This window comes from Heterodontus francisci, chromosome 7 (assembly GCF_036365525.1).
Source record: "Heterodontus francisci isolate sHetFra1 chromosome 7, sHetFra1.hap1, whole genome shotgun sequence".
Lineage (NCBI taxonomy): Eukaryota > Metazoa > Chordata > Chondrichthyes > Heterodontiformes > Heterodontidae > Heterodontus > Heterodontus francisci.
The window spans coordinates 52,992,200-53,015,374 of NC_090377.1; positions in this window are offsets into that span (position 1 = coordinate 52,992,200).

The following is a 23,175-nucleotide window of genomic DNA, read 5'->3' on the forward strand; positions in this document are numbered from 1 at the left end:
ATTTAAAAAAAAAGATCAGCTTGGTAAAATACCAGTCTTAAAAATAGAGTGTTTTAAAAGACTGTACAGTGTTGACATTCCTCAATAAATACTGAAAAAAGTAATATATGAACGTAATTTTTTTGCTATATCTCTATGATGGCCTTTTTGTTTACCTTCTCCGATATGTCAATGGGTGTATATTTCTTGATCCTTTATGTACATGAACATAGGAGGAGGCACATTATATAACCCCTGGGGGTGGAGGGAGGGAAGGGGGGGTGGTGTGGTGCAGACAGGATGCCTTCCAGGCACCTCATGTTATAGCAGAGGTAAACGTGAGGAGAGAGGTTCGGAGAAAATGAATACTGTACAGGACTAAGTTTAATGATCCAGCAAGAGTTATCAAGGTAAGGATAACCTTCAAATGGCATCTTATAATAGCTGCACCATTCATAGCCTCATTAACTGCTGAATTAACAGCACTTCCCTCCCCGATCAGCCTGCAATCTGCTACAATCACTGTAGTACACTTCAATTAATATGCTTCACCTCATCCTTACATACTCAGCACTATTACAAACCACACTCACAACTCATATCTCACACATATGCTGGTAGGTATTCAAACATGACAGCTACGTTACCCAAACTTCTTGAAATTCCCTCTTTCTTTCAGCAGAAGGTGGCACATAATGCAAAAAAGTAGCAGATGGCTACAAGGGGAGGACCTGCATGTTTACAAACCCTTTTCCCATTGAGGAGCCAGTGCTGGCAATAATGGGAAGGAGCAGAGCAGAGTGGAGGAGTAGCCACTGGCAATGCTGGAGGGTACACCAAGCAAGATTTCTTGATACTAACTCCTCCTTCTCTTTTCTCACTTTTCCCATACCTCAGACATTCTCCATGACAAGCTGCAGCTGCTCTTAACATAACCTTATTTGGGATGAATTTTCCTGGTCAATTGGGGTCGGGCTGGGAGGCGGAGGTCTGGCAATATGGCAGGGAAAGGTATCTGGAGGGGAGCCTGATGTCTTCCCACCGCCCAGGTGTATAGCCAGTGGCGGGCACCTCAGCCACTGGGCAGCCAATTGAGACACTTAAGAGCCCAATTAAGGGCCACTTCCCTCCCCTGCGGGCATTTTGCCTTCAGCGGGAGGTCCTCCCCCCGCCATGAGGGGAGACTGCAAGATGGGTTCCGGGGTGGGGTGGGGTCCTCCTTGATGGGCACTCAATGGCCCTCAGAGGGACCACCGGTGGCAATGGCCACCCCCACAGCAATGGCGCTGCAAGTGCACCATGAGCACCTCCCCCACCTCTCCCCAATTGCCTGCTTGACCCGGCTTCACCAGAAAAACTCACCACTTTTCAAGGTTCCTTACCATTGAGGCACCTTCATCCTGGAGCTGTAGCCTCAGCATGGCCCCTGCTAGCAGTGCCGCTGCCAAGGATGCTGAGCTCCCAGCCCTCTGATTGGGCTGGCAGCTTTAGCGGGCAGGTTGCCATCCTCAATGGGATGGCAGCCCTGGCACAATGCTGCCCCAGGCTGCTGCCACCAGCCGGAGCATGCATTGTCTCCCACTTCTGGTCGCGGAGACTGGACTTCAACCTCCCCAAAGAAATTCAGCCCTACATCTCTGATGTCTCTCCCACCACAAGATAAACCTTGTTCCCCATTAATTTCAGCTTGCCAGAATGTGAATGTCCCTCAGCTAGTGAGGGATGAGGATCAGCCTCACTTGATCTCACCCTTGCAGCCACCTGGTCAGATACTGACACTATGGCCGGAATTTTACCCTTGGAGCCGTCCACCAACTGAAAAGTCACTGGTGAACCTGCCTCTGCCTGGTCTGGGGATCCGATCTGCATTTTGTGGTCCCCAAGCCTTTCATTGGTCTGAGGCAGGACTTCCACCTCAGTGAGACAGGATGTCCTGCTTAATGGAACTGCCCGCCAATTAGATGGCCAGCAGCTCTCTGTCCCAGCAGTGCCATTGGGAGTGGTGGCCACTGCTGGGATGCAACCCAGCTTCCACAAGAAGATGTTGGGGAGCCGTAGAACTAAGGTAGGGTTTTGGTGTCTCGCCGGGAGCGATCGATTGGACCCAGGAGAGGCAAGGGTGGTCAATTGGGGGGATGGGGGGGTGGGGGTGTGTTAGGTGCTGGGGGTGGTTGGGGTAGCAGGGGCGGCCCTCCATCGGTAACAGGGTGCCTGATCATGAAGGCCCCCCCTCAGGCTATCAGAGAACCGTCTGCTTTTGTCAGGCGGCTTATCTCGGGCTGGGGCCGCCCAACCGGCCGTGGGTAAAATCCCCGCGGTGGTGGGCGGAAGCTCTTAAGTGGCTGTTAAGTGGCCACTTAAGGGCCTTGATTGGCCAGGGGCAGGCGGGTCATTTTTTGCCGCCGCCGCCCTGCTTCGTGTGGCGGAGGCGAGAGCATGTCGGGAACAGCCCCCTGAACCTCACGTTCCAGTTCACACTCACCACCCCACACGCCACCTTCCCGCTCTTTGGGGAGGTGTAAAAGTACAGCCTATGTGGACCTTAGGAGCTAGGTTAGAGGAGGGATCTGCATGTGGTGACTCACTGGGCACAAGTGTGCAGGAGTCACAGTAGGGCGATGGGACATTATTGGTTTCAGCTCACTAGAGGCTGAGGTCACAAACCAGTTCTGCTGAAGAGAACTTAGATGTGGACTTCGATGGGCCAGCCATACACCAGGAAATGTTTGGTGCAATGGGCAGCCTGCCATAGGGCTAGTATATAATGTCAAGGAGCATGAAGGAGTCCACCTACAACTTGGCACATGGAGTTGTGCAGAGCACAGAGTCCATTCCTTTCAACAAATTTACACATTATGACTGGTCAGCTCCATCAGCAACACAATGGAGCCCATCATGATGGAGCATCTTATAATCAATCTAATAACTTCCATTGCAAAACAAAATGCTGCCATGGAAGCTCAGATGGCTGCCATCTTGGCTCTGGGGACCGCTGTTGAAAGGGGTTTCCAGGGCATCACAGCACTCCAGCAATCTATTCTCCAAAAGAACACTGGAAGAGATGAGGCTGTGCCCCAGGAGAGTGGCATTGGCTCCATGGAACTATTCTCTTATAGGATGAAGGCATGCCTGCTCCAACGTCTGTCACTTCACCAGTGCCCTTGCTGGTGCTCGTCAACCAGACAAACCAGACTGCTACAGCCCAGGCCAAGATGGTGCAGCCTGCAGGTCCAGAGCTGCTCAAAGTCGACCTCCAAGGCTATTTGCAGTGTTGCCAACAGAAGCTCAGTAATTGTCCAACTGCTAAGCTGCAGACACTGGAGAAAAACCTTGTTGGGGCACAAGGATAGGCAAAGGAGCATGAAAGGCAGACACTAAGGGAATGCACAATTTGTGCAATTATGAGATTACTTAATTGTGAGATTATTGATTTAGTTACGACCAGGTGAGGCAGGGGTCTATAGGGTTCCCCTCTCAGCCTTTGCTTGGTTTGGCTGTTACAGGGTTTAATTTTTAAAACACCATGTTTTTAGCTCCCTCTCAGTGAATCCTTGTTCACTGCTCTCTAATTGTAATGGCAAAGAAATCAACCAGACAGGTTTTATTAGATTTAAACAAGAAAGGTGTAAGTTTATTAACCTTAAAACTCTAATTCAGTTAAAACTACTAGAAAATACATGACACAACCACAATAACATGCATGCGTGATAAACACACACACAAATAGAGACAGAGGAGGAGAAAGAAGGAGAAAATTTTGAAGTAATAGTTGGAGTTCAGTTACTAGCTTTTCGGTTTGATGCACACTTTCAAACTTGTTTAGCTGCAGGAGTCTTCCCTCTTGAGGTCTGAGAGGCTTCAGTGGATCCCCCTAGAACTTCGTGAGAGAGAGAAAGAGAGACGCAAGGACCTTCCTTCTCAGTTGTCTTCAAATTGCAGTCTCCTTTTCAATTGTTCTGTGAGCAAAATTCAAAACTCCAAGTTGGCCAGCAGGTTAGTCATGTGACTAATCCCTTATTTGGAACAACTGCTCCTGCGGTTTGTGGAGTTAAAGATCTCAGTTGGGTGGGTGGGGGGTGGGGGCGGGGTGGTTGTGGTGCTGTCTCTTACACAGATATGGATCACTGTTGCCCAGACCAATCTCTGTTCATTGAATCAGTGAGCAGTTCCCATTGACTTTTTTTTCAACGGTCTTTTAGAATTCAAAATGAGCAGTCAGGTTTTCAGCCACTGTCCTTTTAAATCAAGCTATTTTTCCAATACAGTAACAGTTTAAAATTAATGTTCCATATGACAAAATTAATATCTCATTTTGGCAGGTGTGGCTTTCATGACAATTTGATTAAATTTGGTGTTAGTTTTTGGTGTTAGTCAAGTGAGAGAAAAACAATGGACTGAATTTTATGGGCCCCCCTGAGAAGGGTTCAGAGGTGGGTGGGGGTGGGGGAGGGGGGGTGCCCATAGAATTGCAACAGGAGATGCCCTTCCCATCCAGAGGCCAATTGAGGCCCTTAAGTGCCCATTGATGACCACTTGCTGTCACCACTGGGATATAACCAACGACCTCCCTGTGGGCTTGTGGAGGCGGTGGGGGGCCCTCCTTCATGGGCAATCTGTGGCCCACAGAGGGCCCCCACCAACAAAACCTGCAACTCCCTGAACCCCCCTCCCCTGCATTTAACTCCCTCCCCTCCCCCCACCCCTCACCAAAGCCTTCCTGACTGGCCCCGGTGACCCTGCCTCATTTACCTTGGATCTGGGCTCCAGTGCTGGGCCTGGGTCAAAGGCCTCTGGAGTACCATCAGTGGCCACTGCTCCCGGTGGCACTGCCGATACTACTGAGCTGTCGGCTAAGTGATTGGCCAGCAGCTCTTGGAGGTGGGATCCCTGTCTTTAAAGGGATGCGGATCCCAGCGTCGGGTTGTTAATTGGCCCAGCACCATAGCATGTCTCTGGGTGGTGTGTGGGGTGGTGGGTGGGTGTGGTGGTTCCAGCTGGCCGAGGAGGGACTCTCCCCCTGATTTCAGCCTGGTGCCAGGGGTTCTGCCGTGGGTACAAAATCCAGCCCAATAAATGTGAGTACAATAGAACAATATGGTGTTGATTGTAACAAGATAGGTAAGGAGTGTGGAACTTCTGGTGAATGGGAACTTGGAGTTGTTGTTAGAACCGCTCCTCAATTAGCTGATCTGTTAGAGCTTGGGCAGAAAAGGCTCTCTTGGTTGCTGCCTGTCTCCCTCCTCCAACTTGTTGGTGTGTGGTAAGGGCTGGTTCATCATGAAGGAAAAGAATAAGGGCATGCAGCAGGCAACCACAGGTGTGGATACCCAGTGTGATGCAGGGCTCCTTCTGAACAGTCCAGGCAGCAGAAGTGTTGTTTCAGGATGCTGAGTGTTTGCTCAACAGTGTTCCTTGTGGCAGCATGGCACTTATTTTAGGCCTACCATGCACCTGTGTGCAGGTCCCTAACTGAAGTCATGCGCCATGCCTGAAGGGAATAGCCCTTGTCACCCGATAGCTAGCCTTTAAATTGGAGGCCTTGTTGGAATAAATTGGCACAAAAGACTGATGCAGAATGAAAGAGTTTAGTTTAGTTTAGTTTAGAGATACAGCACTGAAACAGGCCCTTCGGCCCACCGAGTCTGTGCCGACCATCAACCACCCATTTATACTAATCCTACACTAATCCCATATTCCTACCACATTTCCACTTGTCCCTATATTTCCCTACCACCTACCTATACTAGGGTTGTGACAGCTATTGGGATGGCAGGCTGAGACCTGCATAGTATGCGATCTGTGGTCACAAACCATTGTACATTGAGGGAGTGGAATCCCTTTCTATCGATAAACGTTTAGGGCTTCTAATGGATGGCATGCGAAGCAATGCGTATGCAGTAAATGGAAGCTTGCACATAGGGAAGTTTGCCATATGGGCAAAATCTCATGCTTTCTTCTCGCGTTTCTCTCTGTCAATAGGGAAGGAGATGTACGTGTTTCTAAAAGAGTCGAGAGCCTTGGGTGACCTCCCTGATACACCAGTGTACTGCAAACTGGGGAATGTTGCTAATGTCATCTGTTGTAGCTTGAAAGGTGCCTATGACAGCTGTCTATGCTGTACTTTGAGGGCTGCAGTTGTGGCTGCAGCAGCTGAGATAGCTCAGTAACAAGCTCCTTGATAAAGCAAAAATGTTTCATACATTGAACCTCAGTGATTTGGAGATAGGAGAAGTGCTCCCTTAAGTGCTTCTTTTTATGCTTTTAAAACAAGAAAAATGATAAATATATGGCTCTATAAATTTAACATTGTTTTTTGATATCAATTACAACCTCAAATACTCAGTATGCCTAATGTGTGAAGATAGACTTGAAAAAGATTACCATTATTGTTTAGCAAGGTGAGAATATTTTATTTTAAATGAAGTATTGTGTCCCTGAGATGAGATTGATAGCTTTAAAGAAGCAGATGTGATTTGGGTATGTGCTTCAAATGCACGTGAGGGTCAGCATGCTAGTTTTTAAAAATTCTTTCACAAGATGTGGACATCATTGGCAAGGCTGATATTTATTGCCTATCTGTAATTGCCCTTGACAACTGAGTGACTTGCTAGGCCATTTCAGAGAGTAGTTAAGAGTCAACCATGTTGCTGTGGGTCTGGAGTCACACGTAGGCCAGACCAGGTAAGGACAGCAGATTTCCTTCCCTAAAGGACATTCGTGAACCAGATGGGTTTTTACAACAATTGATGATAGTTTCATGGCACCCATTATTGAGCTTTCAATTACAGTTTTGTTACTAATTGATCAAATTTAAATTCCACCAGCTGCCATGGTGGGATTTGTGCCTATGGCCCCAGGGATTACACATTCAGTGGCATTACCACGTCACCACCATCTCCCCAGTATTACAAAGAGCTAGGGAAAATATCCAATTTATAGAACACATGTTTAGTGAGTGCAAAGTAATTAATATTTTTCATAGATAATATGAAAAGGCAGCAAAAGATAAACTTTGTATTAATACTAAAAGACAAAAGGATTAGAATATTTATTAATATATCTCACAACCACCTCTTTGGACTACTCCACTATTGCGAAATTACCAGACTGCTTTTCTGACATCCAGCACTGGATGAGCAGAAATTTCCTCCAATTAAATATTGGGAAGGCTGCAGCCATTGTTTTCAGTCTTTGCTTGAAACTCCATTCCCCAGCTATGGACTCCAGCCCTCTTCCTGGCAACAGTCTGAGAATATACCATTTGACCCCGAGTTGAACTTCCAATCACATATTCGCACCATCTCTAAGACCATCTATTTCCACTTCTGTAACATCGCCCAACTTCATCCCTGTCTCAGCTCATCTGCTGCTGAAACCTTGGGCTAGAAATGGTGGCCCGCCTGTGCAGGCCGCACGCTAAAGAACCACCACAATCTCAAACTGCTCATTTAAATAGCTGGGGTGGGCCGCCCCCCAATCGTGTGGAGGGTGCGGGCTGTCTGTCCCCAGCAATGGCGTCATCTGCCTGTGCACAGGCACTGATGCGATTTTTAAAAGGCAGTCAGCCCTACCAGCTTAATTTAATATTTAAAGAAATATTCAATAAAATTACATAAACACATTTCTTTTCCCCTTTCACATCCCCTCAACAACAATTAAATTAACTATTTGCCCTTCCCCCCAAAACACTTACTTTACCATCTGACTCTCCCCCCCGCCCCCCACAAACTGCAGAAAGTTTAAAGTGCAACCCTTCTCACCATCCCCTACACCCATGACGTTAATTTGACCCCGTTTTCCACCCCCACCCTGATAAACTTACCTCCTCTCCTCTCCCCACCAGTGTTGCACCTCGTTTCCTCGGACAGTGATCCGAAGGTGCAGGAATGCCGGCCGCTGGGCCTAAGATCGCGGCGGGCCATCAATATTAAGGAAAAGTACATATAAATGTAATAATTTTATTCATTTGCATATGCTGATTGTGGTCCCGTCACGGAGTGGTGGAGGGAGACACCATAGTGCCCTGACTCCACCAGAAGGATCAGGCCGGGCCCTAATGGCCTCAAGGTCCATGGCGGGCCTCATCCGGGGCCATCTTCAGGCGCCTCCCCCCACCTCCCCCAGCACAGATCCCAACATCAAGGACTCCTTAAAATCCAGCCCCTCATTCATGCCCTCATTAATTCTAGACTTGACTATTCCAATACACTTCTGGCTGGTCTCCCACACTATATGCTCTATAAACATAAGGTCATCCAAATTTCTGCTGCCTGTGTCTAAACTCGCACCAAGTCCCTTTCACCTATCTGACTTAAATTGGCTCCCCGTCAAGCAACATTTTGATTTTAAAATTCTCATCCTTGTTTTCAAATCCCTGTATGGCCACAGCTTCTCCCTATTTCTGTAATCTCTTCCAGCCCCACAACCCCTCCTAGATATTCTCACTCCTCTAATTCTGGCCTCTTGAACATCCCCGATTTTAATCACTCCACCATAGGTGACTGCATCTTTAGTTGCATAGCCCTGTGCTCTGGAATACCTTCCCTAAACCGCTCCACCTCTTTACCTCGCTTTCCTCCTTTAAGACACTCCTTAAAACCAACCTATTTAACTAAGCTTTTGGTCATCTGATTTAATGACTGGAGTTTTATGCCCCCCAAAAGAGCAGGTGGGGGGTGGCTAAAGATGGAGTGGGAGGCTGGGGGTCCTTCCCAACCTGCCCCTGCCTCCATTGCCAATTTATGCAGGGCGGTGGTGGCAAGAAATGGCCTGCCTGCCTCAGGCCAGTTAAGGCCCTTCAGTGGCCAATTATCCACCCGCTGCCACAGGGATTTTACGTTTGGCTGGCAGGCAGCTGAGGCCTCAGAAACTAGATTGATAAAACTAGGTGGCCTTTTGGCGGGCTGGGGAGGCCGGGGGAGCCCTCCTGATCGGGCACCCTGTGCCCCACAGATGACTGGCCAGAAGCCCCAATCACCCCCAATGCACGACACGCCCCCACCACCTCCTAACCAACCCCCTTGCCTCGCTGGGGGCTGACCGATTGCCCCCTGTGAGACCCCCAAAACCTACCTCTTTTCTGGGGCCAGCAGCTCCATTAGGTGGAACTTCCTGCCTCAATGAGGCGGAAGTCCCGCCCAAGACCAATTAAGGGCCTGGGGACTGTAAAATGTGGTCTGGATTCCCAGGCCTGGCAGAATCACCACCGACTTTTTGTCCAGAGGATGGGTCCCCCCGCCTACCGTAAAATCCAGCCCAATATATCTTAAGTGGCTCATATTTTGTTTTGTTATGCTCCTGTGAAGCACTTAGGGATGTTTTATTATATTAAAGGCGCTATAAAAATATAATTTGTTGTTATGTCACCTAACAATATTAGGTCATCATCTGTTAAATAACTGAAAAGATTAAAAAGTGTACCGAAGTGTGTTAATCTAGGCCATATGACGTTTTCAATGCCTTGCTTCTAGGCAAATAGAGATGCCTTTTTATTTAGAATTAGAGTCTATTTATTTTTACTTTTCAGCTTCTAGCTATGGCGGCACTGAAATCCCTGATGAGGTCAAACTGATCAGATTTGCTCATCTGAGTGTCACCTTGTCACTTGACCCAAATTGAATGCAAGGACTGACTGGAAGATGGTTCATCCATCACAAACCTAACAAAGGCTGAGTAATTGATGTCTGTATTTTGGTTTTCCCTGCACACTATTTCTGGTAACTAAATTTCCTTTTAATTAAACATAATATTCATTCAAAAAACCCTTACTTGTAGAATAATTATGGATGCATAAGAATTCCTTAAATATTTTCGAAAATATGTTATTATGTGTGCTTAGAAATATGTTAATAGACTTGTAAAGAGAATATTTACTGGAAACGTGTCTTTGTCTTTAACTTAGCCACATGTCCATAGAGATTACAATAACATATGGAGCATGTCACAGTCCCAAAATGCATTTAAGGGCAAAAGGGAATAATACTGTTTTCAACCACAAAATGATTTAGTTCAGTCTAAGTCAACCAACATTTAGTTCTTTTTAAATTTAAATAAACATTTAGCTTTTAAATCCTATTCACTTTAACCGCATCAGTAGAGGGAATATGAATTACCATTGTGTCTGATTATACCCCAGTCTTGCTGCTACCATATTGCATTAAGGTTTGCATCCATGCTCACTTATCATACCATTTAACAATAATGTTCAGCACTCCATAGGTGGAATAATGATGTTTGGGATATTTACAGTTAAGCAGATTTTTAGCTTCTTGAGAATGCATCATTATTACAACTGTATCACAATCAACAGATATTTGAGCATTACGGGTAATGATTCTCTCAGGAATCATGCACTTCAATATTATTAATTCCTCTATTTAAGTTAGCGATCTGCTTATGATGCTATAAAATAGCCCTCTTTTGCATTTTTTTTTTAGAGATACAGCACTGAAACAGGCCCTTCGGCCCACCGAGTCTGTGCCGACCATCAACCACCCGTTTATACTAATCCTACACTAATCCCATATTCCTACCAAACATCCCCACCTGTCCCTATATTTCCCTACCACCTACCTATACTAGTGACAATTTATAATGGCCAATTTACCTATCAACCTGCAAGTCTTTTGGCTTGTGGGAGGAAACCGGAGCACCCGGAGAAAACCCACGCAGACACAGGGAGAACTTGCAAACTCCACACAGGCAGTACCCAGAATCGAACCCGGGTCCCTGGAGCTGTGAGGCTGCAGTGCTAACCACTGCGCCACTGTGCAAGATACAAATTTTGTTCGTTCAATCTTTAAACCTTCTATTGTCATAACCATGTTAATATTTTCCAACCATTTCCATTAAGCAAGCATCAGTTAACCATAAACGAGTAACAATCTGCCCAACAATTGCCACTTTGGATCCTAAGCAGGGAATTCCAGGAGTCCCTGAGGTCATCTGAATTCTAAATTGTTCTGCAGTGTATCAGGGAACCAGACTTGAAATCATCTTCAAGGATTGCCACTATATTTGTGAAATGGAAGGTATCCACACCATCCCCAGTTTATGCATTGCGATCTTTCAGTCTACTGTAGCAGATTTCTGCAACATTTCAGAGTCAACAATCCGCTGTTGCATCAGGCAGGTGCCTGATGCACCATTTATGGCATTCATTTAAAGAGCAGGATATAATTTCCTAAACACACAAAGCTGCAATGTAGCCAGTGGCATTAGATCCTGCATAACAAGGCAAGATACCCTGACAGTTGTCTTGATGCATTTATGATGAGGCAGTCATGTGTACCAGTTTTTTCTTCCAATCCTGAGTGGATTTCAGTGCACCATAAGTATTAATTCAATCATGGCTTTCAAAAGGGAATTCGATAAGCACCAGAAGGAAAGCTTTGCAAGGCCACGGGGAGAGAGGCAGGGAGTGTGACTGACTAAATTGATCTTGTAGAAAGCTGGCACAGACTCAACGGGCCAAATGGCGGCCTCCTGCACTGTAATCATTCTATGATTCTATGATTATTCATTTAAATGCAAGGCCATGAGACCTGTACCTCACAGATCCTCTACCAAGGTTCGGTGCCTCTGTGCCTTCCAATCAGAGATGTCATCATCTTTTTCCTCGATCACACCTTCTCCATGATGTATAACTCTATGTAATCCCTTTCCTATCAGTAGTCTGAAGCCTCTATGTCTTTCTTTCTGGGCTAGTGTTTGGAAGTAATTGGATGGAATAATGGTGTGAGAGATGACATGTCGGCAGGACAGCAGACAGGTTTGAATGACTCTACTTCTTCCACGTCATCAGGTACATTTGGATGTGTTTCATCTGGATGGAGAATAGATTAAAGTAAGTTAGTCTAAGGCCAATCAACAATGAGCTACATGGAAGTTTCACAGTGCGATATTATCACAATAGACTAAGTGAGGGTTCACGTTGTCTGCTGAAGCCTCAACAGACAGTAATTTATATACAAACTGTGCCACCTGCATATCAGTCTTTTCATCTCCAACTCCTTCTACCATCAGACATCCTATAATGCTGATTACCTTCTCCCCATTGGGGATCAACTTGCATATATTTGTCACTCCTTGCCCAGTGTATTTCTGCTCCTTCGCATTTGGAACCAATTTTTCCTGCAACATCGATGCAGCCTTGGTAACTTAACAGTTTCATTCTGCTGATTTGGGAATTTGGAAGGGGATCAAGTGACTGCTTTTAAATTGGACGACTCCTAGCAGTGGCACATGGAAGGCTGGCAGTGACTGTGGCAGGAATTGATCCCTTCACCTGTGTGCTAGAGTCCGACACTGATTGTTTTCAATAAAATGTCCAACTTAGCATAGGTGAAGCTAGATGCTTTACTTCCTGCAGGTCTCCTGTCTGCCATGACATTTAACATTCCCTGTTACATTGTTTCTGTTGCCAACTCCCCCTTCCAACTACTATTGGACATATGAGGGAGAAATCAGCTAACCCCCAAAAACAGGCTTGGGGTTCATGCTATGCGATTAGCACATGCCCATTCATTACATTGCAAGCAGCAGGTTAGATTTTTGCATGCACTCCCCCTGCTGTTAATTGGCTGCACGGATCAGCAGAGCACCCAATATCACAAGTGGCTAGCGCTACTTAAAGGCTCCCTGCATCTCTTAAAGAGGAGGTGCATTGTGGCTGTGATAAGTGGTGGGTATTTTTTCAAAAATCCATCTGGGCTGTGATACTTTGAGGAATGGCTAAATATGTGAGAGAGCGAGCACCAAGGTTTTCAGACAATATATTGGAGGTCTTGGTGGAAGAGGTGCAAAGTAGAAGATTCACCTTGTATAAGCTAGGGGTGTGGGTAGTAGGAGGTCCTCCAGAAATATACTCAGGAGGCAGTGGGAAGAAATTGTGGCAGAGGTCAATGCCAGGAGTGTTATTCCAAGAACATGGATATAGTGCAGGAAGGAGTTTAATGATCTGACACGAGTTGCCAAGGTGAGTGAGTTAATCTTCAATTGACATATCCTACCGACTGTACCATCAGCCTCATCCACTGTTCAATTCCCCCATCACTCACCTATTATCCAGGTCTCAATGCTGCAATTCATATGCTGTACCTCACACTACACACTTAGCACTGTTGCAAGCTTTGCACCTACAACTCAAAGCTCACACACATTGGCAGCCACATCACACAAACCTGCAGGATTTTCACTGACACACTTCTCTCTTTCTTTCAGGAGAAGGCAGTAGATAAAAGCAGGCAGCAATATCAAATTGATGGAGGACAAGCATGTCTGCATCTTTTAACCTGCATGGAAGAGACAGTGCTGGCCATTATGGAAAGAGGAATCACTGAGACCATGGCCACTGATGGAACAGGAGGGATCAATGATGAGGGTCTTTGCATACTTAATCCTTCTTCTCTCACCACATTTCTTCTTCATCCCGGAATCTCTTCTGACTCGCAAGCTGCAGGTGGTATTAGAATGCACTTCTTATTTCTCCTTTCTCCTCACCACAACCAAAGCCTTATCACTTTCAAATTTCAGATAACCACAAACTGGAACCTTCCCAGTCAGTGTAGGAAGACAAAGAAGGGAGTGAAGATAAAGTGACTTCATCACTAGATCTTACATAGTCGCAGACACCAGCTCAGAGACTGACATTTTATGTAATTTAGAGGCGAGCAAAGAGAAAAGATCTGCACATGGTAAGACACTGGGCAGAACTTGTAAGTCATAACATAAGGTGTAAATTAATGGGGATTCAAAAGATTGGTATTTGCTAACAGTACTTTGATTCAGAATGTAAGGTGTTTTTTCTAGTGAAAAGTCACTGACCTGAAATGTTACCTCTATTTCTGTCTCCACAGATGCCCAATCTTTGCTGAGTTTTCTATTTTTATTTTATCTTATAAGGTAATAGTTACCCACTACTTAACGCCGAAAAAAATTGTACTTTTTAAAAATTATGTATTCATGAGATGTGGGCATCACTGACTAGGCCAGCATTTATTGCCCATCCCTAATTGCCCTTTATTAGATATAACTGAATGGCTTGCTAGGCCATTTCAGAGTCAAGCACATTGCTGTGGGTCTGGAGTTACACATAGGTCAGACCAGGTAAGCAGATTTCCTTCCCTAAAGGACATTAGTGAACCAGATGGGTTTTTACAACAACAGTCATCATTAGACTCGCTTTTAATTCCAAATTTATTAATTGAATTTAAATTCCACCTTCTGCATGGTGGGATTTGAACCTATGTCCCCAGAACAATACCCTGGGTCTCTGGGTTACTAGTCTAGTGACAATACCACTACAGCACTTCACCACTGCCTCCTCCTATTCTCATGAAAACCAAAATACACCTTACAATCAATTAATAACTTTTTTGAATTGCATTCACTATTGCTAGAAAACGTGGCTGTTAAGATGCCACAAACATTATAATGAGTTAAATGACCAGATAATCTAGTTCTGTGATGTTAGTTGAGAAATGAGTATTTAGCAGGATATGGGGAGAAGTTTCTGTTCTTCCCCAAATAGTGATATAGTATATTTTATAACCACCTGAACAGGAAGATGGGGCCTCTGTTTAGTGTTTCATCTGGATGATTGGCATAATACAATACAATACACTGAAATGTTAGATTATATTACTGGAGAATTCTAATTTTTATTCATCAAAGACGCCAATCAGTTATACATTTGGTCGAACCAGATGATGAACATGAAATTCGGACAGTACCAGATACTACAAACCTCAATGAAGGCCGTCCAAGTCAAGAAACAAGAGTCCAGATAAAGCCAACAACATGATCAGGGAGAGTTGTGAAGCCTCCTGACAGATTGAATCTGTAATGTCAGGCACTTGGGGGGAGATGGGGGTAGTATGTAAAAATAAATACAAGTGAATGTATAAGTATATATCTGGATAAAGGCTTGGGGGAGGAGATGTAGTATAAGGGTCTGAAAGGGTTAATGTTGACGTAGTGTAAGAAATACCTCCCACCATGATGATCTAAGAGATCACATGTGAGAAATACTTGGAGGGAGAAGCAGCTTGGCTTCAGAGGAGTCACACAGACTTATGTAAGGATGTAAGTAGTTAGAATGTAATAAAAGAGTTAATGTTCAAAGTACTGAAGACTCAGTAATCTTTCTTAGCTAGACTAACCAAGTATACTAAAGAGGCAGCAGAGTAACCAATCATAGAACAAGCACCTTGGGAAGCTGCGACCTCTACCACCCAGAAGAATAAGGGCAGCAGATGCATGGGAACACCACCACCTGCAAGTTCCCCTCCAAGCCACACACCATTGTTACCAGCAAGTGAGAAAGGGGTCTAGGGGTTCCCTCTCAGCCTTTGTCTGGTTTGACCATAACAGGGTTTAATTTTTAAAAACATCATGTTTATAGCTCCCCCTCAGTGAATCCTTGTTCACTGCTCTCCAATTGTGAGACAAAGAAATCAACCAGACAGGTTTTCTTAGATTTAAACAAGAATGGTGTAAGCTTATTAACCTTAAAACTCTAATTTGGTTAAAACTACTACGAATATGCGATGCGACCCTGCCAGCATGCACATGCGATAAACACTCATGCAGATAGAGACAGAAAAGGAGAAAGAATAAAGGGGGAAAGTTTGAAGCAATAGCTGGAGTTCATTTGCTGTTTTGAGATCGATGGCGAATCTTTGATTGCAGTTAAATCTTGCCATTTCATTGGGGCTCAGTGCACGCTTTCAAACTTGTTTCAATGTAGGAGTCTTCTCTCTTGAGGTTTAAGTGGCTTCAGTGGATCTGGAAATTTGTGAGAGAGAGAGAGAGATAGGGAGAGAGATCTTCTTTCTCTTTTGTCTTCAAAGCAGTTTCTGTCTTCAAACTGTCCTGTGAGCACAATTCAAACCTTCAAGTTGGCTGGCAGGTTAGTCATGTGACTAAGTTTTTTTCAACAAACTCTCCCGTGTTTTTTGTGGATTCTACATTTAGCAGACACCATCAGTGGTGAGTTAGATGGAATGCTGGCTTGCTACACATCCAATATCTGGTGATCAAAATCCATTTAGATTAATTGGATCAGGGAGTAGTTCCATTGTCTCTCCAGGGAACTATCTCTTAGTGAGAAATGTTCCCAGCCACTGCTGTTATTTCTTTTAAACAAGTCCTCTTTTCAGTCCAGCAACAGTTTAAAATTAATGCTCCACATGACAAAATTAATATGCTTCATTCATGGCAGGTGAGGTCTTCATGACACCATCCTGACTTGGAACTATATCACCCAACTTTCACTGTCATTGGTGAAAATCCTGGAACTCCCTTCCTACCTGCGATGTGGGTGCACATACACCACATGGACTGCAGCAGTTCAAGAAGGCAGTTCAGGGAGATAGAGATAGACAGAGAGAGAGAAAGAGAGCACAGCAGGAGCAGAGCTTTAAAAAGCTCGACAAAAAGAGAGTCAGAGACTAGAGAGAGCAAAACAGAGAGAGAGAGAGCACAGCGGGAGTAGATCTTTAAAAAGCACGACAAAAAGAGAGTCAGAGACTAGAGAGAGCAAAACAGAGAGAGAGCACAGCGGGAGTAGATCTTTAAAAAGTGCGCCAAAAGGACAATTGGAGACCAAAGAGGGAGAGACAAAGAGAGAGCACGGTGAGAGCAGAGCATTAAAAAGTGGCCAAAAGGACAGTCAGAGACCAGAGGGAGAGAGGCAGAGAGAGAGAGAGAGCACAGAGGGAGCAGACGCATAAAAAGCATGCCAAAAGGACAGGCAGAGAGACCAGAGAGAGAGAGAGAGAGAGACAGAGAGAAAGAGAGTATGGCGGGAGCAGATCTTTAAAAAGCACACCAAAAGGACAGTCAGAGACCAGAGAGAGAGAGACGGAGAGAAAGAGAGTACGGCGGGAGCAGAGCTTTAAAAAGCACGCCAAAAGGACAGTCAGAGACCAGAGAGAGAGAGAGAGAGCATGGCGGGAGCAGAGCTTTAAAAAGCACGCCAAAAGGACAGTCAGAGACCAGAGAGAGAGAGAGAGAGCATGGCGGGAGCAGAGCTTTAAAAAGCACGCCAAAAGGACAGTCAGAGACCAGAGAGAGAGAGAGAGACAGAGAGAGAGGGAGAGAACGGTAAGAGCACAACTTTAAAAAACGTGCCAAAAGTACAGTCGGAGACCAGAGAGAGAGAGAGACAGAGAGAGAAAGAGAGAGCACGGCGAGAGCACAGCTTTAAAAAGCATGCCAGAAGGACAGTTGGAGACCAGAGAGAGAGAGAGAGACAGAGAGAGAGGGAGCACGGCATGAGCAAAGCAGGGGAAAAATCGAAAAGTGATATCAGAGTGACGTCACAGTCAACAGAAAGAGCAGAGGAACAGAAAGCCGCCAGCATGAGTATACGGGTAAGCTTTTAATTTACCTTAATCTTAATCAATCAAATATAAAATAAGACTTGATCGATTCAGTATTATATAAAGCAGAAACTAAAGCAGATTTTATAATTTATAATACAGTGAAAGAGAGAGACCAGCAGGAAGTGTATTCGCTCAAATTTGGACAACTTGCTACATAAGCTTTATTAGGTATTGTTAGCGTTTATCAGTATTTGTAAGGTTTACTAATAGTAAGGTTTATTAGAATTGGCAAGCTTTATTAGCATTGGTAAGGTCTATTACCAGTAGGAAGTTCTACATATCTGTGTAAACATGAAAAGTATAACTTTAGAACAAGTGAGTAGCTGGTGAGTATTTTGAAAAGTGAGTAGCTGGTGAGTATTTTGAACAAGTAAGTAGCTGGTGAGTATTTATTTTGACTAAGGTTTATTTTAACTAGTGAACTATTGATTTTTAGTAGGATTTATCAGTACTAGTAAGGTTTTATTAATAATTCTAAAATGTTGTAGCATTGGTAAGGTTTTTTTATAGCAGTAACAAAGGGTCAACTAATAAATAAAGGAAGGCAGGGATGCTTCAACCTCGAGAGTGCACTTCCTGTGCGATGTGAGAGCTCCAGAAAACTTGCTGTATCCTGGAGAACCATTTGTGCAGGAAGCATTGTCAATTGTGGCAGCTTAAGCTCCGGATTTTGGAACTTGAGCAGCAGCTGGCGACACTGCGGTGCATTCATGAGGATGAGAGCTACGTGGATAGCACGTTTATAGATATGGTCACCACACAGCTTAAGAGTAAGCAAGGAGAGAAGGAATGGGTGACCACCAGGTATTCAAAAGGAAACAGGCAGGTAGTGCAGGAGACCGCTGAGTGTATCTCACTCTCCAACAGGTATTCAGTTCTGAATACTGGGGAAAGTGATGCTTCACCTGGGGAGTGCAGCCAGAGCCAAGTCCATAGCACCACGGGTGGCTCAGCTGCACAGTGGGGTACAGGGAAGACTGGAAGAGCCATAGTGATGGGTGATTCAATAGTCAGGGGAACAGATAGGCATTTCTGTGGCCACAGATGTGAATCCACGATGATGTGTTGCCTCCCTGGTTCCAGGGGCAAGGATGTCACTGAGCTACTGCAGAGCATCCTGAAGGGGAAGGATGAACAGCCAGCAGTCATGGTCCACATCGGAGCCAACGACATAGGAAGAAAGAGGGATGTGGTCCTGCAGTCAGAATTCAGGGAGCTAGGTAAGAAAGTAGCAAGCAGGACCTCAAAAGTAGTAATCTCCGGATTACTCCCAGTGCCACACGCAAGTGAGTATAGAAATAGAAGGATAAGACAGATGAATGCATGGCTGGAAAGATGGTGCAGGTGGGAGGGCTTTAGATTCCTGGGACATTTGGACTGGCTCTGGGGAAGATGGGACCTGTACGGGCCAGACAGGTTGCACCTGAACAGAGCCGGGACTGACTTCCTTGCGGGACGTTTTGCTAGTGCTGTTGGAGAGGGTTTAAACTAGTTTGGCAGGGAGATGGGGACCTTAGGGTAGACTCAGTTGGGACAAAATCAGAAATGAAAATGGAAGGCAGGAAGTTAATGGATGAGTCTGGAAGACAGAGGAAACAAAGGTTAGAAAATAAAAAAAGAGTTTGGCAGTGCTCAAGAGTATCTATTTCAATGCAAGGAGTATAAGTAAATAAAGTAAATGAGCTGAGGGCACAAATTGACACATTGCAGTATGATATCATAGTTATTACAGAGACATGGCTTAAGGAGGGACAAGAATGGCAGTTCAACATTCCTGGTTACAGGGTTTTCAGACATGATAGGGAGGGGGATAAGAAAGGAAGGGGATAGGAAAGGAGGGGGAGTGCAATTTTGGTCAAGAAACTATTACAGCTGTGAGGAGGGATGATGTGTTGGAAGGTTCATCATATTAGGCCATATGGATTGAGCAAAGAAACAAAAAAAGGGCAATCACACTGCTGGGAGTGTACTATAGACCCTCAAACAGTCAAAGGGAGATAGAAGAGCAGATATGTAGGCAAATCTCTGAGAAGTGCAAGAACAATAGGACAGTAAGAGTAGGGGATTTTAACTACCCCAATATTAACTGGGATAGTTTTAGTGTGAAAGGAATTGAGGGAGCAGAATTCCTGAGCTGCATTCAGGAGTACTTTTTTGCCCAGTATGTAGCAAGTCCAACAAGAGAGGGCGCAGTTTTAGACTTAGTTTTAGGAAATGAAGATGGGCAGGTGGAAGGGGTGGCAGTGGGAGAGCATTTTGGTGGTAGTGATCAAAATTCAGTCAGTTTTAACATAATTATGGAAAAGGACAGGAGTTAGAGTTCTCAATTGCGGCAAGGCCAATTTTACTAAACTGAGGAGTGATTTAGCAAAAGTGGACTGGAAACAGCTACTTGAAGGTAAATCAGTGTCAGAACAGTGGGAGGTATTCAAAGGGGAGATTCAAGGGGTTCAGAGTAAACATGTTCCCACAAAGAAAAAGGATGAGACAGCCAAATCTAGAGCCCCCTTGGATGTCAAGGAGCCTACAGGGTAAGATAAGGAAGAAAAGGAAATCAAAAAGGAAATTAGGAAAGCAAAGAGAGGGCATGAAAGAATATTGGCAAGCAAAATCAAAGTGAACCCAAAGATGTTTTATCAATGCATTAAGAGTAAGATGATAACTAAGGAGTGGGTAGGGCCTATAAAAGACAACAAAGGTAACCTATGCTTAGGGGTGGAAGATGTTGGTATGGTTCTTAATGAATACTTTGCGTCTGTCTTCACAAAAGAGGGGGACGATGCAGATATTGTAGTTAAGGAGGAGGAGTGTGAAGTATTGGATGTAATAAACATAGGGAGAGAGGAAGTATTAATGGGATTAGCATCCTTGAAAGTTGATAAATCACCAGGGTCAGATGAAATGTACCCTAGGCTGTTAAAAGAAGTAAGAGAGGAAATAGCAGAAGGTCTGACCATCATTTTCCAATCCTCACTGGATACAGGTGTGGTGCTGGAGGATTGGAGAACTGCTAACGTTGTACCTCTGTTTAAAAAGGGAGCGAAGGATAGACTGAATAATTACGGGCCAGTCAGTCTGACCTCAGTAGTGGGCACATTATTGGAATCTATTCTGAGAGACAGAATAACCTGCCACTTAGAAAGGCACAGGTTAATCAAGGATAGTCAGCATGGATTTGTTAAGGGAAGATCTTGTTTGACCAACTTGATTGAATTTTTTGAAGCAGTAGCAAGGAAGATAGATGAGGGTAGTGCAGTTGATGTGGTCTACATGGATGTTAGCAAGGCTTTTGACAAGCTCCCACATGGCAGAGTGGTTAAAAATATAAAATCCCATAGGATCCAGGGAAATGCAGCAAGGTGGATACAAAATTGGCTCAGTGGCAGGAAACAAAGGGTAATTGTTGATAGGTGTTTTAGCGACTGGAGGGCTGCTTCCTGTGGCGTTCTGCAGGGCTCAGTACAGGATCCCTGGCTTTTTGTGGTGTATATTAACGATTTGGACATAAATGTAGGGGGCATGATCAAGATGTTTGCAGATGACACAAAGATTGACCGTGTGGTAGATAGCGAGGAGGATAGCTGTAGGCTGCAGGAAGATATTGATGGTCTGGTCAGATGGGCAGAAAAGTGGCAAATGAAATTCAACCTGGAGAAGTGTGAGGTGAAGCATTTGGGGAGGTCAAACAATGCAAAGGAATACATGATAAATGGGAAAATACTGAGAAGTGAGGGACCTTGGAGTGAATGTCCACAGATCCCTGAAGGTAGCAGGACAGGTCGATAAGGTGGTTAAAAAGGCATATGGAATCCTTTCCTTTATTAGCCAAGGTATAGAATATAACAATATGGAGGTTATGCTGGAACTGTATAACTCATTGGTTAGGCCACAACTTGAGTACTGTGTGCAGTTCTGGTCACCTCATCACAGAAAGGATGTAATTGTATTAGAGAGGGTAAAGAGGAGATTTACAAGGATGTTGTCAGGACTGGAAAAATGCAGCTATGAGGAAAGATTGGAAAGGCTGGGTTTGTTCTCCTTGGAACTTAGAAGGCTGAGCGGAGATTTGATTGAGTCACAGAGTCGTAGAGTTATACAGCACAGAAACAGGCCCTTTGGCCCATTGAGATATACAAAATGATTGGAAAATTGTGAGGGGCCTGGATAGAGTGGAGTTGAAGGGTCTATTCACCTTAGCAGAGAGGTCAGTGACGAGGGGGAATTCAAAATTTAAAATGATTGGTAGAAAAATTAGAGGGGAGATGAGGAAAATCTTTTTCACCCAGAGGGTGGTGGGGGTTTGGAACTCACTGCCTGAAAGGGTTGTTGAGGCAGAAACCCTCAACTCATTCAAAAGAAGTCTGGATATGCAGCTCAAGTGCTGTAATCTGCAGGGCTACGGACCAAATGCTGGAAGGTGGGATTAGAGTAGGTGGATTGTTTTTCAGCCAGCACAGACACGATGGGCCAAGTGGCTTCTTTCTGTGCCTTGAACTTTCTATTATATGATTCACCACCACTTTATCAAGGGCAATTAGGGATGGGCAATAAATGCTGGCCTTGCCAGTGACGCCCACATCACATGAGCCAATAAAAAAAAAGCTGACACTTAAATGCCTAGCTGTCTCACCTGATAAATCATGTTACATGGAAGCTACTGCTGCAAACAGAGTGAAACAGTTTATTTCTTTCAATCAGTTTAAAATCACATTTTTCTATAAAGAGTCATGAATTTAGTGCTGTTTTATACAGTAGTTTTAAAATACTTATATTAAAATTGAAATGTCCCCAAAATCTGGGAACACATGGGATGCTTTGTCAGAGGAGTCGTTGAAGCAGAATTCATTGGGCTTAAAAGTCACCGGCACCCATTTTTGGGTGCAGCGATCACGTTTCACAATTGTCTTGCACCCGTTCCTATTCAGGCAGGCAGCATGCAAACTTTGATCTGCTTTCTCATTTGAATGATTTCAGCATGCAGCACAGCATGACCCACGCTGCTGGCTGGCTGCAGGCACAATGGGGGGCCTAACAGCGTGCGAGGCTAGCATGTGTTGCAGCCTGTCTCCAGCTCTTAAAGGCAGGCTGTCCCTATTAAAGGAAAGCTGCACTGAATGGACGGATGCAGCTGCTGACTGTCACTGCTACAACTGGACAGAAACAAAGAAGCAGGGCAGAGGAGGGCTCTGCAGTTAACAGATACCCTGCTGGAGGCCGAAGTCGTAGAGGTGAACAGGAGAAGAGACATCATATTACTGCTGGTTGGCAGGGGGTTGGGGGGTGTTGGGGGCGGGGGTGGTGGGGGGTGATGCCAGGATGAACTGCAGGCAAACTTTCACAAGGGAATGAGAGCAGATGGCCAGGGAGGTTAAATCCCAGAGTCTGGGCTCGTGGACCTGGCTGCAATGCTGGAAGAAGTTCAATGACCTCAAACAGGTGGTCAAGAACAGTGAATGCATTTTCACAGGACATTTCATACTCACCACACCATCGATCTCTAACTCTTTCAGTGCACCACACATCCATCATTCACTCATCAGTGTCCTGAGCACTCAGGACTCACGCCTAACATTCAGAGACTCTACCTCATCCTCATACACAAAGCCTCATCCCCACTTCTCACTGCCTCCACAAACCTCCAACTATGCAGCTATGCAAGGCACATCACCCAAACACCGTGTAACACAGTCACTGACATCCTTTTGCAAAACAAGGTTGCATGTAATATAGGAAAGTCAAGCCGAAACGATAGTGGGAGTCAAAGATGCCTTCATCCTCTGAGCCCGACAAAAGAGATGGTGCCTGCATC